Source organism: Chiloscyllium plagiosum, unplaced genomic scaffold (genome assembly GCF_037043375.1).
Source record: "Chiloscyllium plagiosum isolate Xiang-an unplaced genomic scaffold, Cpla_swu_hap1 HiC_scaffold_18, whole genome shotgun sequence".
Classification (NCBI taxonomy): Eukaryota; Metazoa; Chordata; class Chondrichthyes; order Orectolobiformes; family Hemiscylliidae; genus Chiloscyllium; species Chiloscyllium plagiosum.
In genome coordinates, this window is record NW_028270156.1 from 118,476,268 (window position 1) to 118,498,635 (window position 22,368).

The 22,368-nt window shown below is 44.7% G+C and overlaps 1 non-coding gene across 1 annotated transcript; it reads right to left on the reverse strand.

Moving 5' to 3' along the window:
- Window positions 1-3,470: 3,470 nt before the first annotated feature.
- On the reverse strand, window positions 3,471-3,552 carry trnas-gcu (transfer RNA serine (anticodon GCU)). The gene has a single exon. It is a non-coding gene; the product is annotated as a tRNA-Ser (tRNA).
- Between the last annotated feature and the right edge of the window lie 18,816 nt (window positions 3,553-22,368).

Genomic DNA, 22,368 nt, shown 5'->3' on the forward strand with positions numbered 1-22,368 from the left:
TATTGAATCCTCATCATGATACTACCAGGGACGATTTCTGTTAATACCACCCTGGACACCATGAGATTCGTCATTCTATTCTGCCATCCTTCTGTGCATGATCCCTTCGGCTCTATTCCGGTCTTGTTGGTTGGTTTACAATACTGAGGCTATCTAATCATCTGTTGAATTTCAGTTTCTGATGTACGAGACCTTATCTAATGAGCTGGCAATGTGCTGGCTCAGTGGTGATAACGCTGGTCTTATAAACTAGAAAAGTGCTTGAAATAGCCCATTCCTGTTTTTAATTCCAATAACTTGAGAAAAACGGTTCGCCAGGACAGGAAAAAACGCGCGTGAGCAGTGATCCAGTTTGCCAGCAAGAACAAGGTGAGACAGTATATACTAGAGAGAGATGTGGAAAGAATGGGCAAGGAACACTGGGACGGGAGGGGCTGAATGCTTCCTTTCTTTGCTGGTGTTGAAGTCTGAAATGGGACAACATCAGCCAAGTGGGTGAAATGTTACTTTCTGCTTGTTTTCTCCCGAGGCCTGTATCACTCTTGGGGAAATGTGTCTGCGTGCTTCAGCCTGTGGGTAAAAATGGGATTCAGTTCCCCGACCGGGTGTGAAGACATTTTTCCCATCTCAAACTTCAATTCAATTTATTGTGTCTTACGAGATTAAAACGTTTCAAAGAAATTAGCATTGAAATGAACACGTGAAACGTCAGAGTGTACAAGGTTGCAGACCAAGTGCTGGGAAGTGAGATGATGGACCCATTTCTGTGTTGTAAACATTCGATAATTCAATCATTTTTGAGGGCAAATATATCTGCAGTGACATAATTCCAAAAACCGCGTTATGAAGAAGCTGTACAACTGCTTCTGCCCTCATCCCTGGTGGTCTAGTAGTTAGTATTCAGCGCTTTGACTGAGTGGGCTGGATTTCATTACCGTTCAGGAAATAAGGACTTCTTGTTCCTGATGCAGAGAGCGCAGCTCTACCAGGAATCTGTTTAATGCCTTTAATCAGTCAATACCCCAGCCCTTGAATGAAGGTAAAAGTGCCTTCCCTGTCTCTACACAGTCGGACAGTTAATCCTTCATTCTCCTCTGATTCCACTTCCCAAAAAGTTTCAAAGAACTGTCAAAACTGAGTCTCAGCTATTTCATTTCTGTGCTTTTCATACACAGGAGCTGCAGCGATTGAGTGGGTTGGTTTCTGAAAATGAGACGTATCTTATGTGCAATGTGTGAGGCTATTCCAGGGTTGTCTTCTCTGACAGCGCTGCGACATGACTGATGTTCTCTATGATATGGAAGTGCCAGTGTTTGAGTTGGGTAGACAAAGTTAAAAATTACACAATATCAGGACATAGTCCAGCAAGTTTATTTGGAAACACCAGCTTTCAGAGAGCCGCTCTTTTATCAGGTAGGTGTCTTTCTGCAGAAACTTGATGCGTGTGTCAATATGCGCGATGTTGTGGAAGATCATCTGGACTTTAACCGACCGTTCGTGGTGTCGATGGTACCCATGACTTGGATGTGTTGGTATTGGACTGGGATGGACAAATTTAAAAATTTCACAAAGCCATATTAGAGCCCAACAGTTCACAACCACCTGATGAAGAAACAGTGCATGGAACACTGCTGCTTCCAAATATGCTAGTTCGATACAATCTGATGCCATGTGATTTTTAACTTTGATGACCCTTGGTAATGTTTAACTGATCGTAGACAGTAAAAGAATTTTCGTTCCTGGAGATGAAAATTTCAAACATTATCCACCTCAGTGGAACAAAAAAGATTACTTTGGATGTGTGCTGCATCTCCACAATGCGCTTCCGCAAAGCAAAAGTCGAACCTGCACCCGCCTGATCCATAGCCAGCTATACGAATGGCTGTACCACTGGCCAGATGCGCAGCTGAGATTTTACACGCTGCAGAGCTGTGATGCGAATTTTGACAGGAGCAATAAAAATAACACTCACAAGGTGAACAAAGGTGAGTCACCATCAATGATTCACTTCACATTGTCCTTAAACATTGATCAGCCAATCAATGAGGTCACTGCTGATCAAAGAAATTGCAACTTACTTTGCTACGTTTTCACCATAATTAGAGGTAAACTCCAGCCTAATCATTACATCGCATATTCCCATTAATTTTCAGATTTAGATTATGTTAATGATCTGTCCGTATTTGCAGGAAACTGAATGACATAAAATGCGTGAAAACGTCCTTCTGGTGATGTAATCTAGTGCAGAGTCGGCCAGAAAAGAAAAGTCAAAGACTTGAAACATCACTCCCATTTCTCTCTGTACCAATGCGTTTTCCTGAGTTGAATATTTGCAGGAATTGTCTTTAATATCTAATGAATTAATTATTTTCCCATGACAGAATCTTCATAAATCAGTTAACACCTGAGGTGTTGAATCCTATTTTACTTCAAATTAAAATAGTTGAATACCCTTTCCTCCAGCCTAATGTCCCAATACTCTCTCCTCTTCCATGCAAATACAAGCTGCTCCAAGAGAGGTTGGAGCTCCCAACCTGACGTTCCAGTGTTCCTTGATGCTCCATGTCAATACAAGCTACTCTAGTTGAAGTTGCAGCTCCCAGTCTGATATCCCAATGCTCCCTGCTCCATGTCAATAGAAAACGTCCAGTTGCTGTTGGCTGTACCAGTCTGATGTTCCAATGTTCCCTGCTGCGTCATGTCATTAAAAGCAGCTCAAGGTATTAGAACGAACCGTCTGTTAATGACATGCGTATAAAGACATTTCAAATCAGTTTTCATGTTTATGCTGCATAAATCTGCGGTTATTGATACACAGTTTAGATTCAGTCCGTGCAGTTAACTTGCTGACTTCTCCAGTTGTTCACAGTTAAATATGAAGCATCAAGTGTGTGCATAACGAGAAGGAGTTTACTTCCCACATCTTGTGTTTATATGTGTCTTATGTCCAGCATTCATCAATGGCGAGAGCAAGGGGGAAAGGATAAGACCAATGTGTAAGTCTGTCTGTGCCCATGCACGGCACCCACATCGGTAATTCTCTACTGTGCATTTACAGCCAGTTCTCGGGTGCCCCTACACCCAGCCCCTGCCACTTTTGAAATACCTCCATTGTTTCGTACTATCTCTCTGTGCTCTTTTCACCAAGACGAATCACTTCTCCCCAACTGCTACAAATTTCATCTGACAAAACACTCATTAAGAATCGTATGCATCAACATGCACTTCGCATCTCTCGTTATTTGGTTCTCATGGATCTCTTTCATACGATAAAAGTTCACAGCAACTTGACTTGTAAAAGACAATCGCGTTCCTGTTCATTGTCCCAATTCAATCTACATTTCAATGCAGTTTAGGCAACAGACTCAAATTATTCTTTGAGATTTTATTATAGCGTCGATGCATATAAACAGACCATTGGACAGCTGTGATCATCCAAAGATAGCACAATTGAAAATCGCTGACAACAACGACGAGAGTGGGATTCGAACCCACGCGTGCAGAACACAATGGATTAGCAGTCCATCGCCTTAACCTCTCGGCCACCTCGTCACATAAATCGCGAGCACATTTGACCTTATGAATAAATGAATTGCGTAAATTATGCTGAGCAGCAGATATTTCTACATGGTTTTGGTGAAATGATAAATAGTACAGGACGGTTCCAATAGTATCGTCTTACCTCTGAGTTGTGGGGCAAACAGACTCCCACTGTGACACTCTGCTCACAGTGATCTGAACAAAAATGAAGAAATGACGATGTAACAATGTCTGTTGAAATCTGTGAAGATTTGAAGCCAACGAACTGAAGTGCCCGTGACAGCAGGAGGTGTAAAGTTGTCTGTGAGGAATTGTTTTCCAGACTGGAGGAGAGTGCATAGTGCTCAATGTCATTATTCAGAACACCTTTCTTCCACTCAGATATTTTTGACACGCACTTGTGTACAGGACAGGCAAATTTTGAAATCTTAAATAAGGCTAAACTGACAATTGAATTCAACAATGCAAAAACCTTGATCTGTATCATTTCCCTGGCTGTGTGACACCAAGTCACTGTATGATCACAGCAACGCAGTGAGCAAGTGTCAGAAGGAAATTGAGTGCAGTGCCAGAGCGAATGCTGGGAGCAGCATTTGACACACTGGCAAGTGCATTCCCCTGAACAGGAAAACTTCCCAAACAGTGGACTGTGGTGGAAGAATTCAGAAGGGGTTTACATTTTGGAATTTGATGCCAGAGACACAATGGAGATCTGTTATTGAGTCTGTTCAAGATGAAGGTTTTAAAATTTCTACAGATGAAAAACAAAATAAAAGGCTCATGGATTAGTGAAGGCAAAAGTTGCAGTTGCACATTTTTACATCTTTGCAATGAGTAGCTCACCACTTGCCTCACACGGGGTCAGAACCACTGGTGAGGATGATCGTATAATCGCAGTGACCAAACACGGAATCAGAGAAACTCGGTTTCCCAACCGTTAATGTACAACCAGGAATGTGGAGGTAAGCAATAATATGTTGCTCCAGTGCTGCAGGTGACCAGTGTACGGTATCTCTGTGCCAGTATAGTGGGCTGTGCTCTGCCGAAGTTTTAGGTTTGAGCCTCACATGGAGCAGCTTCAATTTGACGTGTTGAGGGGTACGGGTAGAAGGTGATATTGAGCAATGTCACGTTTATGGGAAAGTACCAGTTTTTGTGGATTGAGAAACGACCTTTTCAGGATAATGACACCTTGATCAACAAACATACTGCGAATACTTAAAACGTGAAGAATCATGTGTGGAGGGAGAGCCGAAGGTGATTTTTCGGCAGACGGATAAAGTTTCCCATTTGCACTGCGGTAAATTCTGGGAAAATAGATGTTGATCTGTTTTCATGTTATGTAGTTTGTTGCAAACCCGCAATGTAATAATAAAAAAAAGACTGATCGCATGGGGCCGTCGGAATATTGTACTCACTTTTAGTCTGAGCATCTTTCAGCTGGAATGGTGTGCTGCAGAGCAGTACAGAGGGTTAAAAATACAAAAAAGACAGAGTAGACTTGGTGGTGGATATAAGAAAGCGTGAAATACACCTAACTTCATTTGAATGTGGTCAAATCTTTAAAGTAGGTGTTGCGTCTCCAAGTGACGATTCAATTGCCACTCATTAGGATGTAACTTCTGTCTGCAGTTATTTTAAGACATCAGCCCCATTTACAATGCTTCACCTTGAATAATACGCTATATCTTTCAAATCCAGAAACTTTTTATACTCAATTTTCTTCAGCTGAACGTGTTCATGAAATGTCTTTGTGTCTGAAAACAATCAAATCGAAATTAATCCACACCCACACTTTTCCTTTCTTTCAATGGTAAATTCCTCCTTGTATGTTTGTTCGTGTATTTTTAAAACACGATGAAATCATAAATCTACGTTTTATTTCCAGAAAGTCATTCAGGAATTCAGCGACTTTATTGAGTGGAAGAAACTCTCATCCAATCTTTTCTCAATCATTCACTAATGGTTTTGAAGCTCCAACTAAAGTCGTTGATTCACTTGAAAGACGGAATGTCCCGAATTTAGTCACTTCAAACCACACGTTATGAGAAAATCTCTTTTGTTTACTTTTAAACTTGAGTGTTTCTGGTCCAGCATTTCCACATGTCGTGAATAAACTCCTTCATTCTGTCCATAATGCGAATGAAATCATTTATATCCTTTCTGATGTTTTTATGTCTCAGTAAACCCCATCCCTGGGCTTCCTAATATCTGGCTATTCGGTAAGCAGTGTCTGTGCCCTTCCTAACCTCTTCACATGTCTTTGTTGGAGAATAAGGACAAGGATTACACACAAGGCTCCCACTGACGGTGACCTAAAGATTTCACAGTTTCAAGATGAACTATTTGCTTTAAATTTGATTTCTCTAAATCTCCATGATCTGAGTGAGTGCCAGCTATTTCTAAAGGTAACTGAAGTTCAAATACATCACAGTAGGGCTCGAGTCATTCCAGTGCAGACTGGTTCTGGACAGTAAATATCATTACCAAAAGCCACCGTGGGTCTGAAATCAACAATTTGCACATAGAAATTGTCGTAGCTATTGTGTATCATATTTCCGTGTTCTTGCCCACTTTGTTTATCACTTCATGTGTCCTTGTATTGAGTTCCACTGAATGATTAATTTGTGAATGTAGACATGCCCTTCACCTCTTATTCGAAACTCCATGGAGCATTGAATAATTGTACTCATATGCTTCCAGAGGACAGTCCTGCCATTACTGGGATGAATCAGTGAACATTCCACACGTATCCTCGAAGGCAAGGATTTCCTTCTACAGATTATGAGATCATTACAGCACTGAAACCCATGCGTGCATTCATCTAAACTAAAACTGACGTTGCAAAACTTTCAGACTAAGATTTTGCAATCTGCTTGCTTTGCTTGTCCTGAAACGTACATTCCACATTATGGTATGTTTGTGAATTCCAGCATTTTCTGAATCGTGTGCAATGACAATTTAAATTTTGCCAGAACACTATCTTTTACTGTTCTCTCTTTCCCTTATGGTTCCCCACTTAATATACTGTATTTTATCAGCATATCTTACCTTTTCAACAATTCAAACAATCTCGCTCCTGATTACCAAACCGAGAGAATATCATAATTTTTTAAATTTATCTGCAGTGCAGCTGTAGGGCGCAGTGATCTAGTGGAAAGGCATTGGTCACGTGAACCAAGTAGCAGTAGCGGGCTTTTGAAATCTGGCTATTCTATCGCAGTCAAATTCAAAATATTCAACATTATCTTTAGCCAAATCATATTGGTAGAAAATAAGAAAAAAAACGAAAGAATCGCCGATGTTGAAAATCAAACAAATACAGAAGTTGCTGGAAAAGTTCAGTATTTCGGACAGATCTGTGGAGGGACAGACCAATGGATCTGAAAGTGGATTCGTGATGGAAGAGCACAGCAGTTCAAGCAGCATCCAAGGAGCAGTTAAATCGACGTTTCGGACAAAAGCCCTTCATCAGGAATAAAGGCAGAGAGCCTGAAGAGTGGAGAGATAAGCTAGAGGAGGGTGGGGATTGGGAGAAAGTAGTATAGAGTACAATTGGGAGGGGGGAGGAGATGAAGGTGATAGGTCGGGGGAACGGGGAGGGTGGAGTGGATAGGTGGAAAATAAGATAGGCAGGTAGGACAAGACAGGACAAGTCACGGGGACAGTGCTGAGCTGGAAGTTTGGGACTGGGGTGAGGTGGGGGAAGGGGAAATTAGGAAATTGTTGAAATACACATTGATGCTCTGGGGCTGAAGTGTTCCGAGGCAGAAGATGTGGCGTTCTTCCTTCAGGCGTCTGGTGGTGACGGAGCGACAGTGAAGGTGGCCCAGGACCTCCATATCCTCGGCAGAGTGGGAGGGAGAGTTGAAATGTTGGGCCACAGGGTAGTCGGGTTGATTGGTGCTGGTGTCCCGGAGATGTTCCCTAAAGCGCTCTGCTCGGAGGCGTCCAGTCTCCCCAATCAGGGGGAGACTGCATCGGGACCAACGGATAAAATAAATGATATTAGTGGATGTGCAGGTAAAACTTTGATGGATGTGCAAGGCTCCTTTTGGGTCTTGGATAGAGGTGAGGGAGTATGTGTGGGCGCAGGTTTTGCAGTTCCTGCGGTGGCAGGGCAAGGTGCCAGGATGGGAGGGTGGGTTGTAGGGGCGTGGACCTGACCAGTTAGTCTCGGAGTGAACGGTCTTTGCGGAAGGGGGAAAGGGGTGGTGAGGGAAATATATCCCTGGTAGTGATGTCTGTTTGGAGGTGGCAGAAATGTCGGCGGATTATTTGGTTTATGCGACGGTTGGTGCGGTGGAAGGTGAGCACCAGGGGCGTTCTGTCCTTGTTACGGTTGGAGGGGTGGGGTCTGAGTGCGGAGGTGCGAGATGTCGACGAGATGCGTTGGAGGGCATCTTTAACCATGTCTGAAGGGAAATTGCAGTTTCAAAAGAAGGAGGCAATCTGATGTGTTCTGTGGTGGAACTGGTCCTCCTGGGAGCAGATACAGCTGAGGTGGAGGAATTGGGAATGCGGGATGGCATTTTTGCAAGAGGTAGGGTGGGAAGAGTTGTAATCCAGAGAGCTGTGGGTGTCGGTGGGTTTGTAAAATATATCAGTGTCAAGTCGGTCGTCATTAATGGAGATGGAGAGGTCAGAGATGGTCCAGGTAAATTTAAGGGCAGGGTGGAATGTGTTGGTGAAGTTGACGAATTGCTCAACCTCCTCGCGGGAGCACGAGGTGGCGCCAAAGCAGTCATCGATGTAGCAGAAGAAGTGGTGCTGGTGTAATGACGGAAGATCGACTGTTCTCCGTAGCCAACAAAGAGACAAGCATGGCTGGAGCCCATACGTGTGCCCATGGCTACCCCTTTGATCTGGAGGAAGTGGGAGGATTCGAAGGAGAAATTGTTAAGGGTGAGGACCAGTTCGGCCAAACGAATGAGAGTGTCGGTGGAAGGATACTGTTGGGGACGTTAGGAGAGGAAGAAACGGAGGGCTTGGAGGCCCTGGTCATGGTGGAAGGAGGTGTAGAGGAATTGGATATCCATGGTGAAGATGAGGCGATGGTGGCCGGGGAAACGGAAGTCTTGGAGGAAGTGGAGAGCGTTGGTTGGTATCTCGAACGTAATTGGGGAGTTCTTGAACTGGGAGGATAGGACAGTTACAAGGCAGGTAGAGGTGAGTTCAGTGAGGCAGGGGCATGCTGAGACAATGGGTCGGCCAGGGTGGTCAGGTATGTGGATCTTGGGAAGGAGGTAGAAACGGGCAGTGAGGTGTTCCCGGATAATGAGGATGAAAGCTGTGTTTCGGAGATCTCCTGATGTTATGAGGTTCTGTATGGTCTGGGAGATGATGGTTTGGTGATGGAGGTGGGTTCATGGTCGAGGGGGCTTGGGAAGAGGTGTCCTCGAGTTGGTGTTTGGCTTCAGCGGTGTAGAGGTCAGTGCGCCAGACTACCACTGCACCCCCTATATCTGCTAGCTTGATGGTGAGATTGGGATTGGAGCAGGGGGATTGGAGGGCTGCGCGTTGTGAGGGTTACAGGTTGGAGTGGGGGAGAGGGTAGACAGGTTGAGGCGGTGAATGTTTCAGTGGCAGTTGGAAATGAAGAGTTCGAGGGTAGGTAATAGGCCAGCGCGGGGTGTCCAGGTGGATGCAGTGTGCTGGAGGTGGGCGAGGGAGTCCTCGGAAGGTGGGCGGGCGTCCTGGTTGTGAAAGTAAGCTCGGAGGTGGAGGCAGCAGAAGAAAGGTTCGAAGTCACAGCGTGTATTAAATTCATTGATGCATGGACGGAGGGGGATGAAGGTGATTCCTTTTCTGAGGACTGATCGTTCGTCCTCAGTGAGGGGAAGGTCTGGATGGATGGATCACAGTTAACATTTCAGATCAATGCGCCGTCACCGAACCTCTCTGCAGTCAGCCCTGCCTCACCTGAGGACCACACTCTCTCAGAATTGGGGTGCCGGAAGTCAAAGAGCGATGATGTCAGGGGCGGAAGGATGTCACGTGTGATGCATGAGGAATTGTGAGGGGCGGAAGTGGTTTTGGGAATGGCCATGATGGGGGGCGGAAGTGACATCATCAATCAGCGTGGGGGGTTGCTGCTGCACCAGCCACATTGCTCATGGCGTCTGAGCAGTTTCAGAGGCCGGGGATTCTTCCTAAATGTTTGAGGAGTGCTTGTTATGGACGTGGGCTGATAAAGGTTTGTCGTACTTACAGTTTTTGATATTGGAGATGAGGTTGAAATACTGTTTGTTGAGAGTATGAATTCTCCTGACGATGTAGTACAGAGTGGGTCCTTTGCAATTCTGAGAGAGTGTGGTCCTCAGCTGAGGCAGGGCTGACTGTAGAGAGGTTTGGTGACGGCGCATTGATCTGAAACTTTAACTGTGATCCATCCATCCAGACCTTCCCCTCACTGAGGACGAACGATCTGTCCTCAGCATAGCTATCACCTTCATCCCCCTCCGTCCATGCACCAAAGAATTTAATACACGCTGTGACGTCGACCCTTTCTTCTGCTGCCTCCACCTCCGAGCTTACTTTCACAATCAGGACTCCCGCCCATCTTCCGAGGACTCCTTCGCCCACCTCCAACACACTGCATCCACCTGGACACCCCGCGCTGGCCCATTACCTGCCCTCGAACTCTTCATTTCCAACTGCCAATGGGACATTCACCGCCTCAACCTGTCTACCCCCTCCCCCACTCCAACCTGTCACCCTCACAACGCGCAACCCTCCAAACCCCCTGCTCCAATCCCAATCTCACCATCAAGCTAGCAGATATAGGGGGTGCAGTGGTAGTCTGGCGCACTGACCTCTACACCGCTGAAGCCAAATACCATCTCGAGGATAACTCTTCCAATCGCCAGATGCTGCCAGACCTGCTGAGGTTTTACAGCAATTTCTCTTTTTGTTTGAGATTGGCAGATGTTGTGCAAGGTTATGAGAACAATGCGTTCTAGAGGCAAACAGGCAGCAAGCACCTGGCAGTGTGAAATAAAAGTGGAATAATGAATGAGTCGGCAGTGTGATGCTGGAGAAGCACAGCAGGTCAGGCAGCATCCGAGGAGCAGGAGAATCGACATTTCGGGCATAAGCCCTTCATCAGGAATAAGGCATGTGCGACTTCCTGAGGTACACTGCTGAAGCCAGGCGCCACCTCACTGACACCTCGTCCTACTGCGCCCGATCACAGCCAAACCTCCCATCATCTCCCAGACAATCACAATCTTATCACCTCTGGGGAATCTCCCATTCACTGCCTCCAACCTCATTGTCCATGAACCCCCCACTGCCCGATTCTACCTCCTTCCTAAGACCTGTTGTCTCAGCCTGCGCCTGTCCGACATGATTAATCTCCTCCTACCTCAAAACCTTCATGTCTCCCCAATCCAGGAAATTCACACCTACGTTTGTGATACCAGCTGTGCACTTCATCTCCTCCAAGGGTTTTATTTTTCTCCGGCCCCCGACGCGTCATCTTCACCTTAGACATCCAGTCCCTGTACTCATCCATTTGCCATGATGAAAGTCTCCAATCCCTCTGTTTCTTCATCTCACCCCATCCCAACTAGTACCCTTCCATCGACACCCTCATCCACCTGGCTGAACTGGTCCTCACCCTCAACAACTTTTCCGTCCAATCCTCTCACGTCCTCCAAACCAAAGGGATAACCATGGGCACCCGCATGTGACGTAGCTATGCCTGCCTGCTTGTCAGATATCGGGAATTGTCCATCTTTCGCAGTTACACTGGCACCGCTCTCCACTTGTGCCTCCACTACATTGATAAATGCATTGGCGCCACTTCGTGCTCCCACGAGGAGGTTGAACAGTTCAACAAAGTTACCAGTATGTTTCACCTCGATCTCAACTTTACCTGGATCATCTTAGCAACTTCCCTCCCCTTCATGGACTTGTCCATCACCTTCTCCAGCGAATCACTAATGACAGACATATACTACAACCCCACTAACTCCCACAGCTATCAATACTACACCTCCTCCCACCGCACCTCGTGTAAAAATGCAATCCCTTATTCCCAATTCCTCTGCCTCCACCACATCTTTTCCCAGGATGACCAATTCCACCTCAGAAAGTCCCAGTTGTTCTCCTTCATCCATAATCGCAAATTCCCTTCCCACGTGGTTGACGATGCCCTACAGTGCATCTCATCCACATCACTCACCACCACCCTTCAACCCCACCCCTCCTGCAACAAGAACAGAAACCCTTGGTCCTCAACTTTCACCCCACCAACCCCCGCATAAAACACATCAGACTCCACCACTTCTGCCATCTCTAAACACACCCAACCATCATATATATACTTCCCTCCTCACCGCTATCAGCATTCTGAAAAGGCCATTCCCTCCACGAAACCCTCGTCAGGTCTACAACCCAGAATAAGCCCACACCCCACTGCTGGAATCTTTTCCTACCACCACAGGAAGGGTAACACCAGCGCCCACACCACTTCACTCATCTCCGTCCAAGGCCCCAAGGGATCCTTCCACATCCGTTAGACATTCACCTATACCGCTTGCAATGTCATCTACTGCATCCGTTGCACCCAGTGTTCTCTCCTCTGCATCAGGGAGACAGGATACCTTGCAGATCATTTCGGAGAACTTCTCTGGGACACTCGCAGCCACCAATTTCACCATCCCGTGATTGAACACTTCAACTCCTCACCCCATTGCGTCTACGACGTAAAGGTCCTGGGCCGCGTTCACCACCAAACCACAACCACCCAATGCCTGGTGGAGGAACGCCAAATATTCCGCCTTGGGACTCTGTCACCGCACAGGGTAAGTATCAATTTGAACAGTTTCCTCATTTCCCTTTCCCCAAGTTCCAAGACTCAAACTTGGAACCGCCCTCTGGACCCATTCCATCTCTGCTCCTTCTGAACTATCATCTTCTCCCTCATCTTCATCCAACTATTGCTTTCCCAGCTACCTCCCCCCAACCCAACACCTCCACCATTTATCTCTCATTCCCGACTCACAAGCATTATTCCTGTTGAAGGGCTTATGACTGAAACGTGGATTCTCCTGTTTCTCGGATGCTGACTGACCTGCTGTGCTTTTCCAGCACCACACTCCCGACTCTGATCTCCAGCATCTGCAGTCCCAACTTTCTCCTAGGAATAATCAATGAACTCGGAGTGAAGATTTCCCGGATTGCAGTGATCACAGTGGGACTGAGATTTGCATTTATTTTGGGTGAGGGCAGGCTGGATCTGAGACGAGCGCTTAACACCTAAACAACGGGAATGGTATCCGATAGCGAAGTTAGGGCGGGCTGAAGTGAAGTGGAAAATTCTGTCAGACGGTGGATCAGTACAACTGCATCATATCAACCAAACTGGAAAAGACATGCAGAAGGAGCAAATCAACTTCAGTGCAGGCACAATAACAGGTAAAGTGGAAAGAAGACAATACAATACAATGAGATGGAATGGACTTGTTTATGAGAACGGATTAAATATTTAAGCTATTTTACATACAGACTGTCGTCACATTGGAAAAAGGAACTTACAGCAGTGTAACGGTGATATTTGCCTGCGACATCACAATTCCAAGAGACATTGACATATTATCTTCTACTGCAGCATGGCCAAGTGAAAGCATGATCGCCCCATCAATCAGAATTCAATACTTCAAAGCTCTCCTCTGTGCTGCACCTGTAGTCAGATCCCAATCGCTTCACAGTCTATCTTTTTCTGCTTCCTGCCTCACGTAAACACTTGAAACCTGATCAAATCTCGAGTTTCTGCTTTAACCCATATTTTGTAACTCCCGAGCTGACGCAGGTACGAGTGACCAATTGGCCTTTTGGAGCGCTCTCACTGTGGTATGATCTGAATGATAAAGTGCACTGTATCTGGTCCGCAGGACACTGCAGAAATTATCCCAGCCCAGCGCACTGAGCTGCCTCCATTGATAGAGCTGTCTCCATTGGTAGAGTACCACAGTCACAGCGAACATCTTTTGATGTCATCCTCGAAGGTACTTGCTACAAAAAAGCAAAAGACGGCTGGAAACTGCTGTCGTCAGTGCGATACACAGAGGCCCAGCGGGAGCCTAGTGGCCCATAAACCAGAAATCAATGGATAAAAATATTCTTCTTTTTAGAAGAATCCAATTCAAACCATCAAGATAACACTTCCTGGGGAGAAAATGGATGTGGGAGAGCAGACAGTCTCAACTGGTTCCAACATTTACAATCTTGGTCCGTGTGACAACAGAAGCAGAAACCTGGGACTGTTTATCTTGCTTCTGAAAAACAGGTCAGTAATTTTTGAAGAACATAGATATTTCTTACTGGTGTTCATGAAAAGATCAAGAGCAGAGTTTGGTTCTCTGAGTATGGTCTGACTTCTGGGTTATGGACTGTGATATTCTGCTCACATGATCTGAACACATACAAAGAAATGATTCAATGACAAGATCTGCTGAATCGGATTCCGTGAAGAACAGAAGCCGATGTAATGATAAGAGCCATAAGAGTGGGAATGCACCAAATTATTTTCCAGACTCGAGGAGAGTGCACAGTGCTGTTTCCAGGAGTCAATATCTGTACAAGTAGACTGAAACAGCGTTGGGTGTTATTGTACTGCATCTTTTGTATAATGGTGCAAAAGCACGGAACGTTTGTATAGAGGGGATAACTTCAAAATCCCCAAAGAGGCAAAACACACAAATGAGGTAAAACCAAAGTAACCACACAATTTGGTGTTACATCATGCGGTAAACTTCCCTGCTCACATTTCGTTCAAAATCGCTCTCTGTCTAATTCCTAAGACTGATATTCGAATAATGGATGACCTATGTCAATAAAAACTGCTCTGATCTCACAACTTCAGCATTTCATACGCCCCCTTATGTATGTCTGGCAATAGTAATTCCTCCCTCACTGTGTTACTCCAGCACACGTAGAGAACAAATAACTATAAGAACAACAGTCAAGTATGTGACTGGGATTTGACCCGATTCTGTTGCAACCAATCCTTTCAGCTGTAATTGAAATTGCTTCCACCTTTCCTGTGTCCGTAATAAGATTGCATATCTTAGAAGTGAGTCTTTCTTGCATTGAATTGTACTCAGCATCCTTTCTCAGGTTGAAATTTACTGGGATATAAAGACATGATGAATGAACCACTGAACCACAACACTGTGGGATCTTTGGTGGTGATGTGCTGCCTCACTGGTACCTCAGTCACTCACCCTGCTTCATTTCCCTGAACCGTCTGGTTCTGAAATTACAGCTAATGCACACACGGTGAAACTGACATGAACGTGTGATGATTGAAGCATCAAGTTCACGAAAAGGATACAAAAGTGATACAAAAATGTTAAAAATAGACTACATTGAAAATTGTGTTTCCGTTGGTTTCTGCATTGTTTACAGACAGTGTTACCTTGCTGTCGCAGGGCTTTTCCTTCGATTAGCTTCAATCGGCACAGAATTCGAATCAATTAAACTTCAATAACTTTCTTCTGAAAGTTAATATAGGTAACATGAAACATTTTCCATTAATCAATAAGCTTTACCATTCCTGCATCCAAGAACACGTTGCACAGTTTCCATGAATATTGAAAATATAAGAATGGTATGCAAGAATAAATTCAATTACAGTTGAAATTGGAAAGTAGGAAGAATGCACAAAAAGTCACATTCCAACATTGGCTTAACCAATGCCCTGTACAGCCTCAACATCATCTCCCAACCCCTGTACTCAATACTCTGACCAATAAAGGAAAGCATACCAAACACCTTCTTCACTCTCCTATCTACCTGCGACTCCACTTTCAAGGAGCTATGAACCTGCAATCTAAGGTCTCTTTGTTCAGCAACACACGCTAGGACCTTACCATTAAGTGTATAAGTCCTTCTAAGGTTTGCTTTCTCAAAATGCAGCAGCTCGCATGTATCTGAATTAAACTCCATCACTTCATACCTTTTCTTTAATCATGTTTTGTTAGCATGTCAGAATGCCCAATTGTGTTAATCAGAATTACCTCACTCCAGCTATACAATAAACCAATAGTGTTAGTTCCCATTGTCTTCTACTTCTGCCACTGTTTTTTCCTAATTCTCCTTAATATTATTCAACTGTCACTATTAGGTATTATACTGCCACCTGTGCTACAATGATCTTCCATCTCAGACTAATCTGTCATGATTCGATATTTAGCTACCCCATATATCACAATGTTTTCCATTCCCAAGCTGACTCTACTAACTACTGATTAGATATTTAATGTCATATCCTGCTACAAATGTGTGAAGCAGGCTGACTTTACTATGAATTTATTATTTAAAGTCAGGTCCTAAGTATTTCTTGTCACGACTTGTCCCAACCTGCCATGATGGTAGTTAGTAGGCGAGTCTGACTTTACTAATTGTTATTATCTCAGTCTGCCATAGTAAACTTTCAGTCCAGTCTGACTTTGCTATTTGGTGTAGGAGCATTCCACTATTCTTATCCCATCCTGCCACAATGGCCCCATCCTCCCCAGTAAACTTTTGACGAGTGTAGCATTCGCGGACCTTTGTAACAGATCGCCAGTAGTTTCCATGCCTTTACTCTTCCCATGCTTTCATTCTCTGCATTTTCTGTACAGTGTTCGAATTTTTAATCAGACATCTGCTTATCTTCACTCCCCTTTCCAGTACCTGGTCTTTATCCCAAGTATTCGTCTAGATACTCCTGAAATATTTTGATGACTCATAGTTTTACTACACGTTCAAACAGTGAATTCCAAACAAACAATACTCTCAGAGTGAAAACGTTCTTCCTATATCTCGTCTGAACATCCTCTCGCTTGCGTTTAATGGAGATACATGGTTGTTAACTCTTCCCATAAGAAGTTTATTCATATCACACATACTGATCCCCTTAATGTGCACCTTAATCCCTTCCTCACTCAGCCTTCTCCGCTCTCAGATTACGAGCCTGAGCTGAGTTCATCTATCTTCGCCATGGCGATAGTGTCATGCTGGAAAAGTACAGCAGATCAGGCAGCATCCGAGGAGCAGGAGAATCGACGTTTCTGGCATAAGTCTTTCATCAGGAATGAGTTTTGTGAGTGGGGACTGAGAGATAAATGGGAGGGGGTTGGAGTTGGCTGCAAGGTAGCTGGGAAAGCGAATGGTGGATGGAGGCGAGGAGAATGTGGGCGGCACGGTGGCACAGTGGTTACCACTGCTGCCTCACAGCGCCTGAGACCCGGGTTCAATTCCCGCCTCAGGCGACTGACTGTGTGGAGTTTGCACGTTCTCCCCGTGTCTGCGTGGGTTTCCTCCGGGTGCTCCGGTTTCCTCCCACAGTCACAAAGATGTGCAGGGTCAGGTGAATTGGCCATGCTAAATTGCCCGTAGTGTTAGGTAAGGGGTAAATGTAGGGGTATGGGTGGGTTTCGCTTCGGCGGGTCGGTGTGGACTTGTTGGCCCGAAGGGCCTGTTTCCACACTGTAATGTAATGTATGTAATGTAATGTAATGTAAAAAAATGTGATAAGTCAGAGGGAGAGAGATGAATGGGTCCGGAGGGTGGTGCTGAGTTGGATGTTTCAGACTGTGATAATGTGGGAGGAGGGGAAATGAGTAAGCCGTTGAAATCCACATTTATCCCGTGTGGTTTCAGGGTTCCAAGGCAGAATATGAGGCGTTCATCTTCCAGGCTCAGGTGGTAACGGTTTGGTGGTGGCTTATGCCCGAAACGTCGATTGTCCTGCTCTGCAATTGACATGACAGGAGAGATGTGAAAACCAAAGACTTAAAAAAGGACAAAAACGTATAGATTCAGAGTTAATAGAATTAGACACAGTGCATACAGAAACCATTTGGTCAGTTGAGTCTGCACTGTGCCGTGCAAGAGATTCACACTCCCCCTCTCTATCTTTCTAAACCCGCATTTATGATCTACTTACAAAAAAATGGAAATTCCTCCAAAAGCTCAGCGAGTCAGGCAGCTTCAGGTGGAGAGAAATCAGAGTTAGCATTGCGAATTAAAAACAGTTCCGAGGAAGAGTCTGTTGACCCGAAATGGTCATTCTGTTTTCCTCCAGCTGCAATTCTGACTTTTGACTCTGATTTACAACACTTACAGTCCATTCAGACTTTGTTTGCCATTTACCTGAATTGCACACCTTTGCACTTTGGGAAGGAATCGGAGCAGCCAGAGGAAACTCACACGGGAGAGAGAGAAAAGGAGTGTGCAAATTCCACACAGTGAGTCACACAAGTCTGGAATCGAAGGCGGGTTTCTGGCGCTGAGAGGCGCAGTTCTACCCACTGAGCCCTCAAAATATGCAAGCGCCCATCCTGGAAGAGAATTGAACCCGGTCTCACGCAATGACGGGCAGTGGTAATTTTCAGGAATTGTATGCAAAAAGGCGCCTATGTTAATACTGGAAATTAACATTCGTTTAACTATCCAAGCTCTTTTTTTTAAATTTCTTGGCCTATAGCCCTGTATGTCTTGGCATCACAAATTCACATCTGAATGCTTCTAGAAGTTATGAGGATTTCTGCCTCTCCAAGATTTGCATCCATTGATTCCAAATTTAAAACAACCGCTGTTTCAAAACATTTGTAGGCACATTCACTGAAATCTTTCCTCTTATATTCTTAAATGGATGCCACCCTACCCCTCCCCCCGTGATCGATCTCACCATCAAAGAGAAACGTTTATTTCAGTCTACGCCATCCATATTCCTTATTATTTTGTACGTCTCAATCATTTTTGCTACCAATTTCTTCTGTTTGAAGAAAAACGCCTTCAGTTTATCCAATTTCTCTTCATAACTGAAACTCTTCTACCAAGAGAATACCCTAGTAAATCTCTCCTACATCATTTCCAGTGCTATCATATCCGTGCTATCATGCAAATTGCAGAACGGCACATAATAGACAAGATAGAGCTAAGATACATTTAAGATAGAGGGTGATGGGGTCCGGATTGCACCTCCTGAGGGGGTGTGGGGGGAGCTATCATGCCACCGTGGGGGGCACCGTGGCACAGTGGTTTGCACTGCTGCCTCACAGCGCCAGAGAACCGGGTTCAATTCCCGCCTCAGTCGACTGACTGTGTTGAGTTTGCACGTTCTCCCCGTGTCTGCATGGGTTTGCTCCGGATGCTCCGATTTCCTCCCACAGTCCAAAGATGTGCAGGTCAGGTGAATTGGCTATGCTAAATTGCCCCTCGTGTTAGGTAAGGGGTACATGTAGGGGTATGGATGGGTTGCGCTTCGGCGGGGCGGTGTCGACTTGTTGGGCCGAAAGGCCTGTTTCCACACTGTAAGTAATCTAATCTAATCTGAAGGACCTGAATTCCCAGATCTCTCTGCTAATCAACTTTACCCAAAGATCTTCCGTTTACTTGGCTCGAGAATTAGACTTCCCAAAATGCACATTCACCTGGACCCAATTCCACCTGCCACTTCTCCACTCAACTCTCCTGTCTACCTACATTCTCCTTCATCCTTTGACGGTCCGCTATGCTGTCTGCAACTCCAACAATCTTCGTGTCATCTGCAAATGCAAAGACGATATTTGGGCCAGCAACCCTTGGAGACTGGAGCGTGGCAGCTGCTGGTAATTAGATTTGATGAATAAAATCTGGAATATAAACCCGCTCAGAGGAAGAGTGACTAAACGTTCTAATTTGCTGGAAACCCATTCATTTATGTCCCTTCAAAAGGGAAATCTGCCGTCATTAACGAGACCTGCCAACATATAACTCCAGACCCACAATAGTACGGTTCACCCATAAATTCCCTCTGACTCAGTTCAAGGAGAGTTAAGGATGAACAACAAATGCTGTTCAGACTATGATAGCCACACTGCTTGGGAGAATAAGGAAGGGTAAAAAAGATACATGGATGACAGGGAAAAAATCGGAGTCGTCTCAGCGTGGACTCAAATTCAACCGATTATCCAAACTAAATAGACAAAAGGATACCCTCGCTGCCATGAAGTAAGGTCTATGGGGGCGGGGTCTGTAGGAAGGGATTACATTACCGCTGAAATGTAAACTCACTTGCTCAGTCACAATGTGGATAGGTCATTCACCACTCCCATATTTGAGAAGGAATCAGTCAGGAGACCAACCTACAGAGTTGCCATTATGTTTACAAATGATAGCAAGGGTCCGATTCTGTTGTTATTACAGGTTTTAATCTCATCCAGCAATGAACCATGTTTGGATGCCTTTTTCCAATGGAGTACCACTGTTTCCTGATGTAGATCAATAATTCAATCTTAGTTGTCGTAGACGTTTACAGATGATGCAACAATTGTTCATGTAGTTGACTGTGATGAATAATATCAGGGATCGCAGGGATGAGGTGGAAGGGAAAAACGGCGAATGGAATTGAATTCAGACCAATAAGTGGTAATGCATTTGGGGAGTTGAAACAATAACAGTGAGGATTCTGAGTGGTGTACAGGAACAAAGAGATCTTGGAGTGGACATTCAGAGATCTCTGAAGATTGTTGGACAGGGAGATCAGTTGTTGGAGAGGGTTTTTGGATATTTTCTATTGTTGACCACAGGCTGAGGATGATATTCAATCTTTAGCAACCGCCAGTTTAGGAAGCAACTAAAGAAATGATAAGAAGTCTGGTAAATGCAATAATCAACATTTTTAAAAATTGTACGATAAAAGATGGAAGGCTGAAGTACAGCTCTTTGCCCATCAAGACCACTTCACCACTCAATGAATTTCCCACTGATTCCTCTACAAGTCATGCTGGTATGTGTCTTGGAGGGTAATTTGTAAATGGTGGCGTTTCAGGCATCTTCACCCTTGTCCTTATTGTCAGTACAGATTTTGAGCTTTGAATGTTCTGTCAACAAAGCCTGGATGACTTACTCCAGTGAATCTTCTAGGTGGTGCACTCTGCTGCAATTGTGCCTTAGCAGCTAAGGGGATTTAATATTCCAGTGCTGAACAATGTACGTTATGTGACTGCATTGTCGTGGAGGGTGCCCAGTTCCTTCAGTGGTATCGAAGCTGCACCCACCTAGGCAAATGGAGAGTTCTGTTAAACATCGAGTCTGTGCCTTGTGGAAGATGAAGGCTTCACTGAGACAAGAGTTGAGTTAATAATCAAACAAAGTCGACCGACGGACATGCTTTTACCGTCAACTTCTTTGTACGGGCGGTGAGGTTGCAGTTCTCCTAAATACTAGCTCCCAGGACGATTACACAGAGGAATTCAGTTACAATGAAGCCATTGAATGTCAATCGATATGATTAGACTCTCATTTGTCAGATTTATCATTTCTGCATTTGGTCCTTCTGTGGATCAATCTGATTCCAATCGCTTTCAGATTTTAAGTTCCAATTCCCGTCTGCGCCTGAACTTTCAACCCGTTTCCTCGCCAACATTTCTCCACCTGTCTTCAAAATATGTAAGGACGCTGTGAAGGACAGCGGAGATTTACAAATGTGTTGCTAATTCTGTATAAAATGGAGCTTCGTTGCACGATTGGTTAGACTGGGATTATTCTGCTTCAGACAGGGGAGGTGTCACAATAACAATTAGAAACTTTCAATATTCATGGGTCTTGACAGAGGAGATACAGGCAGGTAGTTTGCCTATACTGTGAGGAAAGCACAGATGACATAATCTCAGAATTAGATATTGCCCATTTAATTCAGAAATGAGGACTAATTTCTTTGCTCAGGGGCCAGAGAGTCTGTGCCATTTTTACAACAAACACTGTTGAGTTTGAGGTGTTGGATACTTTCAGACTGTGTCAGATAGTTAATCAGAAAGATGATGAAAGTTTATCGAGGTAGGTGAGCAGAAAGGAGTTTAAAACGATCAGATCAACCAAATGTTCGTTGAATGTTGGGGCGGAGTCACATCTTAGACGGTGGGAGGAAACTGGAGCAAACCTACAGGAGGAATGTGCAAACCCCACCTGAGGCTCAACTCGAACCTGGGACGGTGATGTCGTGAGGCAACAGGGCTAACCACTGAGCCACTGGGCCATTTATAATGCTTTTGGTGGAATATTGTGACAAATCTTTTAAAATCCAGACTTTTGGAACCGAATCGAATTCAGGTGCACATGTTCACGAAATGCCTTTACATTTAAAGTCAATCAGCTTGGACATTATTTCCCCGCGGCTTCCAACCAACTAAACACCATCCATACTCCTTTACCTAGCTACACACTGTCTCTCCTTGTGAAATTTATTCCTTGTGTGTCACCAAGTGTACCCTTCCAAATGCTTTGAAAAACAGATTCTGGGAGTGACAGCGATTCTGCTCTCATCATTTCTTCGTCCTTCAAAGTTTTATCAAAGGTTTTGAATGCCTGATGTTAAGATTTACACTTACTTGAAAGAGGAAATTTTCCACCTATTTACTCTGTCCAAACATTTCATAACGTGAAAAAACCCCAATAAGTCTTCCTTGGTTCAGGGATAATTGTTCTAAATTTTCCAAGAAAGCAAGTGAATAAAATCTCATCCTCAGTACACTGCGCCAGCATCGTCTGTCATGGCTTTACATCCCAGTAAATACCGTCATTATCCTCGCCGATAGAATCATAGAATCTTACAGTGCAGAAATAGCATTTCAGTCAATCGATCCAGTTTCCACTTTCTGAACAGCATCTCACCCAGACCTATGTCCCCGCCCTATTCCCTTATATTTCACCTGAAGAAGGGGCATCCCTCCCCTATATGATGTCAAATAAACCTGTTGGACGATAAACTGGAGGCCTCTGAATTCTGACCTGGTCCCCGAGTTACCCATGGCTAATTCACTTAACGTACTTAATTCTCTCCCTGGACACTAG